Raw genomic sequence first — 11,426 nt, forward strand, 5'->3', positions numbered from 1 at the left:
CAACCTATTGTGACAAGTAGACATCTATTTTATCGGGTAGCAAGGACTTTTTAACCGACTTTAAAAAGAAAAGGAGGAGGTTCTCAATGCGTCTGTATATATGTTTTTATGTATGTTTTCGGGTTATTGAACCTTGGACCTTGTATGTACACAAGGGAACTTCTCAAAATAAAATATGAAATGTATAGTGATTGAGGTATTGTTAGGTTTATGACAAACACTAAACAAGATAGGTACATAACAATGGCTAAGGACGTGCTGGACTAGACTGGACTTGGACAACGAAGGTTAACAACAAAGAGCACGAATGTGTAGTCTGAGTTATTATTAATATTATGTCCATACTTTAGAACTAAGCAGAAAAACATCGGAACTATATAGAAAAAAATAACAGAATAAATGCGGTGAATTGATTTATTTTGTGTGAATTATGCAATTTTGAATATATGTTATAAATAAAAAATAATAATTTGTAAGTATATAATGTCAATTAGAGGACTAAGACTTCGCAATCGTATCGTTTCTGACAATGCTCTTTCATCGTGTGGCGTACTCAATAATTTATTTCATTCTAAATCAGACAATGCTATTTCTTTCAAGGTTTTCACACGACTGAGAGCTATATACACCTAACCTTTAGCGAAATTTTGGTTTCCTAGGTCTATAGCAGTTTTATCAAGTGCAGTGCCCTCTAACGTGTGCCACTGACTGCCCAGCTTAGAATCAAAGGTAACATTCGGCGCTCGACGTCTCCGTATCCTTTAGTCGCCTGAAATGTTGCAACAACAAGTAACAAGTGTTATCGCAACCAAGCCATCTTCACCTTTCATTCTTCTTCCGATCGTATTTTCAAATTTCATTAATACACATCCAGGTAATTCGCCTTCTTCGATTTGTTCTCTCCGAAGGGCAGTACACTTTAATTTCTTGACAATCCCTATTGCTCCATTTACAAGCCGGTCTGAGACCGGTATATTTCGCCTTAGAATGACCCAGAATTATTCAGCCAACTTCAGGATTGATAATGAACCTCCGCAGTTATTTAAATCTTTTGGAACGACAATGTTTGTTGGCGTCTTTCCATAAGTGGTTATTTAACGAGACTCATCTACAGCGGCTATGGTGGTGAACTCTAAGTGTTTTCGCATTATCTAATGTCATGGTATCGTTGTAAGCATCCACTTGTTTCACAGTGATATGGAATAGAACTGCAACTCCGTCAGAAAACTCCTATGTTAAAGATATTCTGCGACGTTCACATAGCAATGGCATCTGATTGGTAGTTGATTTACCAACTCGCCAATTAATTAACAGATCGATGAATTCACTATCGTTTCGTTGGCGCATATTTATCGTCAGCTCGCAAAATGAAAACTGATGCCACAAATAAATTACCGTTGCAAAACGATATGGTTGTAAAAAAACACCAGTGACCTTTGTCAGGAGACAGTTTCACCCAGAGTTGGATGTTAATTCTGCCAAATAATTTCGCGTTGTTTTGACACTTCTGTAGACGTAAATTTGTAAATTCTCAAATGCTTGTAGGAGACCACTGAAATGTCGTCAGTGACTAGCCAATTTATATGACACCACTTGCGTCTCTCTTGTTGAGGCTTCTGTCCAGACAAAGGTTTGAATGTCATGGTGTTGTCTTTTCAGATAGAAAGTAAAAATACGGAATGAAGAGTCTTACCAAATATATGCCGGGCAGAAACTTCAGTCAAGGATGTAACTTCCACTAATTTTGGTTTGAGTAATACATTTGGCTAATTCATGTTGTACAGTAGCACCTCCCATTTCATTTAAATAAGCTTGAGGTGGACCTTAACGTTTTTTATATTATTTGAAAATCGAGAACACGCCACTATCCTAATGATCGAAACTAATTCTGGAGGCAAATTAACACGCTGTTGCAGATTAAGTAAATTTTTGCATAAGACACATGGTATTCTGTAAAAACGTTAATGGCTGTTCGAAAAAGTTCAACTCCTAATATATTTCTTGAATGGTGTGCTGCTTGTCTTAAATTATTTAATCGACTGTCCCTTTTTTTCTGAAGTTTCATTAAGCGCCCTCTGTGAGGAATTATTACATATAATGCGCTTGATTGTTGTGATTGCTGTTCATCAGATTCATTGGCTCGCCGCTCATGAATCAAATTAAAAAGATGAGCACGTTTTTTCTCTGATTCGTTAGAAAATCGCTTGGGAATTTGACTAAGCCGATGAGCACATTCTTCCTCTGTTTCGCTAGCCAGTCACCAGTCGATGAGCACGGTGTTCAACATCTGCATTTGTCAATTATCACGTATCGTGGTAAAGCAATGGTCTCGATCTTCTTGATTTTCGTTTCTTAATTTATTTAACACATAATCTCTCACACATGACAATCTATTTTCTCGCTCCTGTGTACTTTCATTCTTATATATTTTAATATTTATATTTATATTATTTTCTAAGTGATTCCATCTTTCATTTTCAGTTTCAACTAGCCGTCGTTTTCTCATTATATGTGTCTTTACAAGGTCTACCCATCACTAAAAACTTGAAAAATAAACAACGAAAAAAAAAAAACTTTAGAAAACATAAAAGTAACTTACGTTCATTAAAAAGCAAAAATATATATATATATATATATTTACATAAAATGAATACTTAATGTTTTCTGTGTTTTGTAATTAGGAACTTACGATGCTGGCGCTCTCTATGAACAAACAGCAGAAACAAAGTCAATGGTATCGAAGATGGCGGCCTCCAGAAGAACAGAAAAAATATAAAGAGCGACGCGGGCGCTCTCTAGGAACAAACAGCAGAAACAGAGACGACGGTATCCAAGATGGCGGTCTCCAGCAGAACAGAAAAAAATCAAGAGCGACGCTGGCGCTTTCTAGGAACAAACAACAGAAACAAACTCGACGGCATCCAAGATGGCAGCCTCCAGCGGAACAGAAAAAAATCAATATGGCAGTCATGACGAAAATTTCATCATAATGAGCGGGGCGCTCGATTTCAAGATGGCGGATCCAATATGGCCACCGGTGTCAAGGTCAAGGTACTGCTTGTCCCGTTACGCTGTGTCCCGTTACGCTCATCCAAGATGGCCGCCATGAAGTCTCAATGTAAACAATCTTCAATCCACGCCCCAGACCCAGTGCCAGGAGCCCCATTTACATACTACTTTAACATAAAAAAAACCTGCACTTACTTTATAATCCAAACTATTGCATCAATATTCCTAATAATATCTATTATCACAAATATAATTAATAAAAATTAACATAATTTAGTTATAAAAGAAATATCTAATAAAATAATATTAAGAGAATTCATAATATTTTACTTGGAACCAACTTCAAAATTATAAAAATAATAATTACATAATAAACAATACGTTCTAATTATAATAAACGAAAGAAAAAAACAATACAGTATTAATTTGGCGTATAAAATATTTTATGTATGTTACTTTTGTGTATTTTGAAGTCGGTTATATTTTTAAAACATTGTTTTTATACAAGGTTTGGTGGAATCATCTCGATTTTTTTTTTTTTGCATTACTTTTACTCAAACGATAACCAAAATATTAATTAAAGCAATAAACTACAGAAAGTTCCGTTAGTTCACATAAATGTTCTGTAACTGAGAAAAAAGTGAATTATCCGTCAAAGCGACCGTTATTTAACAAGAAATCCGGATAGTTTTTTTTTTTTCGCTAGTAATTTCCGTAGCTTCCTCCCCCCCCCCCCCCTTCCCGTTGACCAGAACCTTAGTGTGCCTGATTTTCGACATAAAATCATTACCTTAACCGGATGTTTGCATCCCCCCCTCCCTCTGGCCGAGGACCACCCCTTCTCCCGCGCCCTTCTGAAGCCGCGAAGCCCTTCAGGGCCCTGCACCCAGGTCTCAGAGGGCGCTTTCCCCGCTGACACTCGTGTGACTCGCTGTGACGGCTTCGGGAATGACGCCTGTCATGGCGCCGAGGTCTTCGAACTGCGGGTCTCGCGAGGTGAAAGCAGATCACTCTATTAAAAAAAACAAAAAAACAAATATGTAGCAGCGGAGAAACGTCCCGGGCTCATTAGCAGTCAAGACCAGGGAGTGGAGCTTGGTGAGGCGGCGTGCGGCGCTACAGTTGCAGCCAGCATGTCTTCACTGCATCCCACACCCTGGATATATGCCTACTTTTATACAGTGTTTGTTCCTGTCCGTCTATGATGACCTTACTGCCGAATACAAGTAAAACAAATTAATGATATTTATACACTACGTTTACAAGGAACAAAAAGTACCCTGAAATTTCTTTCTGCATGCAAATGAAAATGAGATTTGTTAATTTAAGAATAGTATTCCATAGAAAAATGTTTATTATGAGGTTTGGAGTGGGGTTAGATAGAACAACCACACATATTGGTCTGTAATCAAAATTCGAAACTACGGAGAGATAGAAAAAAAGCTGGATATAAATTAATTTTTGACGTAAACACATTTTAAAATGTGTTTATGCCATTGATCCCAGAGGCCCAGAAGACCACGCAGACAAGGAACTACTCCGCCAGCAGGCTCAGCGCGTACACCTTCATGGGAGGTGGGCGGGGCCAGCTGGATGGTCGGAGACGTGGATTGGTTGTCCGGGCCGTGCGTCACCTCGACTGGGAGGTGCAGTGGGGGAATAGCTCCCGGCATTGCGGCCTGAACTATCCGCCACGCAGGATCGCGGGGTTCCGTACCCTCTGACCCTCTGTCGTCGAGCCTTGAAGTGTCGCGGTACTTGGCGTTATGTTGAGCGCATTACCCTCCACCCCCCATCGTTCTGCCCCCCAGAGCAATCCGAGTTGCTGAGTTCAACACCTGGCCTGGTTGTTCACTCCAGACCAGGGACGCAACAACAGGGGGGGAAGGGTATTTTGCCCCCCCCCCTCTGAAACCTTGAAGTGGGGATAAACGGAGGCAAAGAAAGTGCTGTGTAATCAATTTTTAGATAATAAAACTGCTTAAATAGCACCATTTTCCACCTTGAAATACAAATTTTCCCGGGGGAGGACCCCCGGGCCCCCTGCTTCAATAGGGGGGGGATCGATGATTCTTTATAAAAAGGTATATTGCCCCCCCTTTGGAAATTTAGTTGTTGCGCCCCTGCTCCAGACCTAACTATTGCCTGGAATGTTTTTTTGGTTGAAACATCTAAGCTCTCTGTATACGGCATTTGGTAGGAGTAATTTCTTACAAATGGAACAGAAGTCTGAAAGGAAATGTGACACAAATTTGGCGGACCCATGTGTAGCAACATAAATCCTCATATAGTCACTTGGTAAATATTAGGGGTCATATCAAAAGTATTGGCATGCCAAATTAATCTTTATGATAGTAAAACTATCAAAAAGATACAATTGGCAAACTAAAATAGTCATAAAAAAATTTTGGAATTACAATGTAAATACACGTAATACATTCTCCTTCTAATAAGTTCCACACCAGTAGAGTGCACGCTTGGTAACCTCATGGGGCATGGTTCAAATCTCGTCACAGGAAAAATATTTTAGTTTATGTCTTTTAAAAATATAATAATATAGTTGAATCAGCTCAATAAAGTTAAGGTTTATTTGCAGGAAATATTTAATAATTACAGTCTCTTAAGTAAAAACTTTTATTCAAACATATTTTTACGATTTACTGGGTTCGTAAAGGATAGGCCAATTAATAGATTTTACTACACACTACACAGTTTTATTGATGGCCACTACTTATGTAACTTACAATTAATCTTCTAAAATGGCAAATAATCAAAAGCACTTAAAAAAATGTTGCTTCCCCAGTCACTCGTTTCTGCACACCGCACACCTAGCTGGGCCGCACCTCTGGCGCAACTCTCGCCGCAGCACCCCTCGCGGACCTTCGTTGCAGGGCTCCGTCACCGCACTCCGCCGCCGCCCGTCGCAGTTCCCTTCACCGAGATCCCACTCGACGTCTCGCTCGGAACTTCGCTCGGAACTCCGCCGCGCCCGCGACACTATCGCCTCGAAGACTCCGCCGCGGGAGAACTCCCGACTGAACTCCCACTGACAGCTCTCTCGCTGAGGCCGACGTCCTCTTTTTATATATCAGCCGCCATTTCTGGAACTCACGAGGGCATCATTCCGCGCCGACACGACAGCAGAAATATCTCGAAACACGTGTCGGCGGCTCGCGTAACTCCGCAGCTGACAGGTTTCGGATGTCAAACTAACCGCGTCGCGACGGGAGCTGAGGGCTGGTGGTGGAAGGGGAAGCGGTGACCCAGGTGCGCACTGCACATCTCATGTTACGGCGGCATGTGATGCAGCCCAGCTAGCTCTGCACCTGCGCGTGACGTGGACTTGCTCACGTTCGTAACATTATTCTTAGATACATAAAATGTGTTTTTAAAGTTTAAGGTCAAAATTTTAGTAATTCCATAGAAGTATGACTTATAGCATATGAAGAAACTTTATAGTACTGTTACATGCGTGCTAGGAGGCAAAATTGCGACGCGTGCTAGGTACCTGAGTGGACCTTCTAGCGAGTCTGGCTGCGCCCCGCACAGGCGCTGACGTCACGCATGCCCGGCCGGATTACAAGGGTCCTCGCTACCCCCTCCCCCTCTACCACACCCCTCACAAAGCCACGCCTCAGGCCATTGTCAATAACCCTTTTAGCAGTCTGGGAATTCCGCGGGCCTACAGAGGATGCCGCTAAGCTTCGAGAACGTGACTTGGGGCCATTCTCGATGTTTCGGGCGTCGGGTCCGCGAAGACGCGACTCGTCACTGCCGCTCTCGTCCGTTCGAGGACGCCAGGGTATGTATTGTTTTTTTATATATTCTGGTCATTCATGCACAATGCGACATTTCCTATCCTCTTTAACTATGTAGGCCTATGGCATCGTGAAACTATAATGGTGTGCGTTGGCGCATCTATCTCTGTCTATCAATTTCTAACGTTACTCTGAAGATACTTTGTTTAGTTGGTATAGGTAACTGTTTGGGTAAATGTTTGTTAAACTATGTTTACATGTTTTTGAAATGGTGGTTATCAACAACGTCGAACTTTATAGCAATTTGATTTCGATTAAAGTAAATTAGAAGAGTCATTTGATACCTGCAATTATTTTAATTGCCTAATTTTTTAAAATAAGTTTTTTATCGGTGGTTCTCTCTTTCTCTAACCGACTTAGGTATCAAATGGACTAGAGCATTTGAGTTTTCCGGGTTTTTAATATAACTCGGAGATTCTTTTAATATTTTTTTAAAAGTAAAAGCTATACATTTGTAAGATTGACTCCGGGTAATTGTTTGCTACGACCATGACGAATACCAGTCATCGATGAATACATACATAATAAAATCGTACCTAAATAAAGAAAAGTATGTAATAAGAAACTATTGTGCTGAAAATAAAAAGGTAATTATAAATGTTGGGGAAAAATATATTTTTTGTTTATTTTACCATCCTACATAAAAGCCACTTCTTTCAAAAACCAAACTTAGAAATTTAATACTTTGTCATCCTTGGGTTATGAAATATTATAAAAAATATTCATATTTATTATTTAAAAAATCCTTAATTTTTTTATTTAGTTTAAACAAATTTTTACATTTTCTTTTTCTGCAGTTAACTGCAAATCTGCCACACTGCTTCCCTTAAATTACCTATCACACATTATGCACAGCTAGTATCCCTATTTAAAATAATGGTAATTTCTTAGAGAAGGTGCTTCGTTAAATTAAATTAAAAAAATGGTTGTTTTTAAAGTCGGTTTACGGACGGTAGTTTAACGTGACAACGTCAAAACAAAACATTGATGAAATGATTGCATACTTTTACGAATAAAATTGAATCATTTTTATTGAATTATCACTATTTTGTATGGATACAAAGAAGGAGTGAAATTAAATCTACAATTTAATTGATAAATTTACTTTTATTTGCACTCATTAATTCAAATATGTTTATTAGTTTAACGAAGAGATTATTTTAACTATAACTTTTACACATGTTTGCTATTTAACTTCTACCAATCTGTGTTAATCTGTTAAGGATAGGACGATGATAGGAAAAGTAGGAAACGAATGGGATTGTTTCAAGTTTAATGTGCCTCGAAAAAGTCAAATCGATGGGGAAGAGAGATAGATGCGGCGCAAGCGTACAATGAGCGTAACGGGACAATGTGCGTAACGGGACACTTTTTCGTGCGTGCAGCCGGCGTTCATCGATTTATTAGACATTGTCACGTCAAAAATTTAAAAATTGCAAAAAAGGTTTTATTTAGCATTATGTATCCTGATTAATGTCATTTACTGTTTTTAATGTTGCTAACCTATCCAAGCATTTACACCAATTTTTAAAATATTAATTGCAGATTGGATAATATAACCAAACATTCACACCGTTTTACAGTGTTTGAAATAAAACTCGTCCAATCCAAACAGCCATTTATACAAATGAATTGAATTAAATGATTTTACAGTATTATGACTCATCTGATGTAACCCAAAATCCAATCAAATGGTAAATCACCCGATATACTACTTGAAATATCTAAATGCCAATTTACAGAAACATCAAATTTCATGAAGGGAACTCAAAAATACTATTGTCACGAACGTTAGCAAGGCCACGTCATGCGCAGGTGCAGAGCTAGCTGGGCTGCATCACATGCCGCCGTAACATGAGATGTGCTGTGCGCACCTAGGTCGCCGCTTTATCTCCCTCCAGTCCTCCGCTCCCCCCGCGCGGCACTGTTAGTTTGACATCCGAAACCTGCCAGCTGCGGAGTTACGCGAGCCACCGACACGTGTTTTCGAGAGATTTCTGCCGTCGGGTCGGCTCGCGATGACGCGACTGGCCCCGGCCGCTCTTGTGAGTTCTGGAATTGCGCCGGGGCCTATATATATGCCCGAGGACGTCAGGGAGTGAGTCAGCTCGGAGTGTTCAGTCGGGAGTTCTCCCGCGGCGGAGTTTCCGGGCGATAGTGCCGCGGGTGCGGCAGAGTGGCGATATCCTTGGGCGAAGGTTCCAGGGCAGGGAGTGAGTGAGTTCAGTGGAGTCGGGAGTTTTCCCGCGGTGGAGTTTCCGGGCGATAGAGTCGCGGGCGCGGCGGAGTGCGGCGACGGAGTCCCGCGGCGGAGATCCACGAGGGGTGCTGCGGCGAGAGTTGCGCCAGAGGTGCGGCCCAGTGAGGTGTGTGGAACGAGTGACTGGGTAATAGACCTTTCTTTAAGTGTAATTAATTATTTGCAATATTAGAAGATTTTTGTAAGTGACATAAGTAGTGGCAATAAATAAAACTGTGTAGTGTAATAAAATCTTTAATTGGGCTATCCTTTACGAACCCGCGGTAAATCGTAACACTATTATCAGATCTTTATTTAATATTTTTTTTAGAAAATTACCAATAATAATTACCTAACAACAAAGTGAAGCATGAAGATTAACATATCAAATTTATATACCAATGCTTTTTGTTATTACTATCAACAGAACATTACAGAAACTTTTAATTTAATTAACTGCAAATTTTTGTTTTCCGTTACCAATCAATACTTAGGTACAAGTTTATAAGTTTTCCAAAGTTAATGAAGTTCATCAAATAATAAAAGTAAACATATATGTTAATTCAAGTGAAAATTTAGTGCCTAAATGAAACGTTGACATCGGTACTAAAAACAGGAATCTACCCTCTTTTTTATTAAATATTGTTAAAATTAGTGTATATTTGCAAATACACTCAATTCTGCCGAGTTATAGTTTTAAAAGAAATTTTAATTCTTTATTTAATTCACTTTTGTTAGTTTACTGTCATTTGAGCAACCATTTTACACACAATTAAGCATTTTCTCATTTCATATTATCAAACTACCATTAAAACCCGTGCTAGATTAGCGCTAATATCGTCTAAGTATCTCCGTGACGTACCTATGCGCGCAGAACGATAAAAAAAAGGTCCGCAGATAGGGTAGGTCTGTATACTACTTATATGGTAGTATCAAATACTCTGCATCATTCTGTCTACTGTTTTTTTTTTTCCACATACAAGGTTACAATTTAATATGGTACAAAAGTTATAACTATGGTACGCACCATAAATATAGTACCATGGCAACACTGCAGCATTACGGCGGGAAACGTAACTGAATCAAGAGATGACGGAGTTCGAGCTTTCAACTGCAGCTAGAAGATGGCAGCACTGTCCTGTCGAAGAGAGGTTAGAGAGGTTGATGAATTATTAATGAAGTGCACAACGTCGACGTAACTATAATCTGCATATCAAACTTTATAATTGAAATAAAAATAGGAAATTAACAAAGTTGTAATATTTTGTTTCAGACTCGTTCTCTAAGTAATCCGGTATGGTCTAGTGGCTAGGATACCTGGCTTTCACCCAGGAGGCTCGGGTTCGATTCCCGGTACCGGAAAGTTACATTTTATGTGTTTCTTTTCTATAAAAATATTTCAGATATAATTTTTATACTTATTATCATATACTTTTAATTGAATACTTAGTTCAAAATCGGTAGAAAATTATTAAAATAACTATAACATTGAAATTAATTTTATTTTTAATATAAACTATTTTTTAAAATTTATTTCTAGTGCCGGCAAATCTACACTAATAACTGTTAATCTGCTAATGGTAAAATGTTTTTACATAGGATGAAATGATGAAAAACTATTGTAAATGTGTATTTACATTATTTAGGACTTAACCATATTGTTTTAATTTTTTTAAATCTGTTTGTCTGTTTGTTTGTCCGTTTTTTCCAGTATCGATTGAAAACTACTTGACAAAATTTTATTAAACTTTTTTATGAGTAAGGTGTTTGGTTAACTTTGAAACTAGACTATGTATAATTCCAGCACTCCACCACTGAGGTGGAAAAAGGGTACATGTGGTTTTTAGATAAATAATTAAATTTCTGAATCTAATTAAGCATTTAAGAAACGATATTGGGTACTATTAATAAACATACGGAAAACACCAACCACAATTGTATCATTATTTTTAAATTTACCTTTTTAAGGGGGGTAAAAGGGGTAATTGTGGTTTTGAAACGAAAAATTAACACTTCCGATTCAATTAAAACTAAGGGTAAGAAACTAAGAACGATTTACTTTTTCTTTTCATTTATCGAAATTCGTCATTAAAGGGGATAAAAAAATGGGTAAGTATGATTTAATTTAATAAATATTTTCTCCGAACTAATTATGCATGACGTTAATTATTTTTTTAAGTATAATACAAAATAATCCACCCATTATCATTTTACCACTTTGCGAGATACCATAGCTAAAGGGTGTGAAAGGCGTACTTTTCGTTTTAAGAAACAATGCATTCTTGCTACTTTTCTAGATCTAAAGGTAAGAAATATATATCGAACAACAAGCATTCAGAGATACAATTTTTTTTTAGTTT

At 38.4% G+C, this 11,426-nt stretch overlaps 1 non-coding gene across 1 annotated transcript; it reads left to right on the forward strand.

Annotated features, from left to right (window-relative positions):
- Positions 1–10,356: 10,356 nt before the first annotated feature.
- Trnae-uuc (transfer RNA glutamic acid (anticodon UUC)) lies at positions 10,357–10,428 on the forward strand. Its single transcript has one exon. It is a non-coding gene; the product is annotated as a tRNA-Glu (tRNA).
- The last annotated feature ends 998 nt before the right edge of the window (positions 10,429–11,426 follow it).

The sequence above is a fragment of the Bacillus rossius genome, chromosome 1, assembly GCF_032445375.1.
Source record: "Bacillus rossius redtenbacheri isolate Brsri chromosome 1, Brsri_v3, whole genome shotgun sequence".
NCBI lineage: Eukaryota > Metazoa > Arthropoda > Insecta > Phasmatodea > Bacillidae > Bacillus > Bacillus rossius.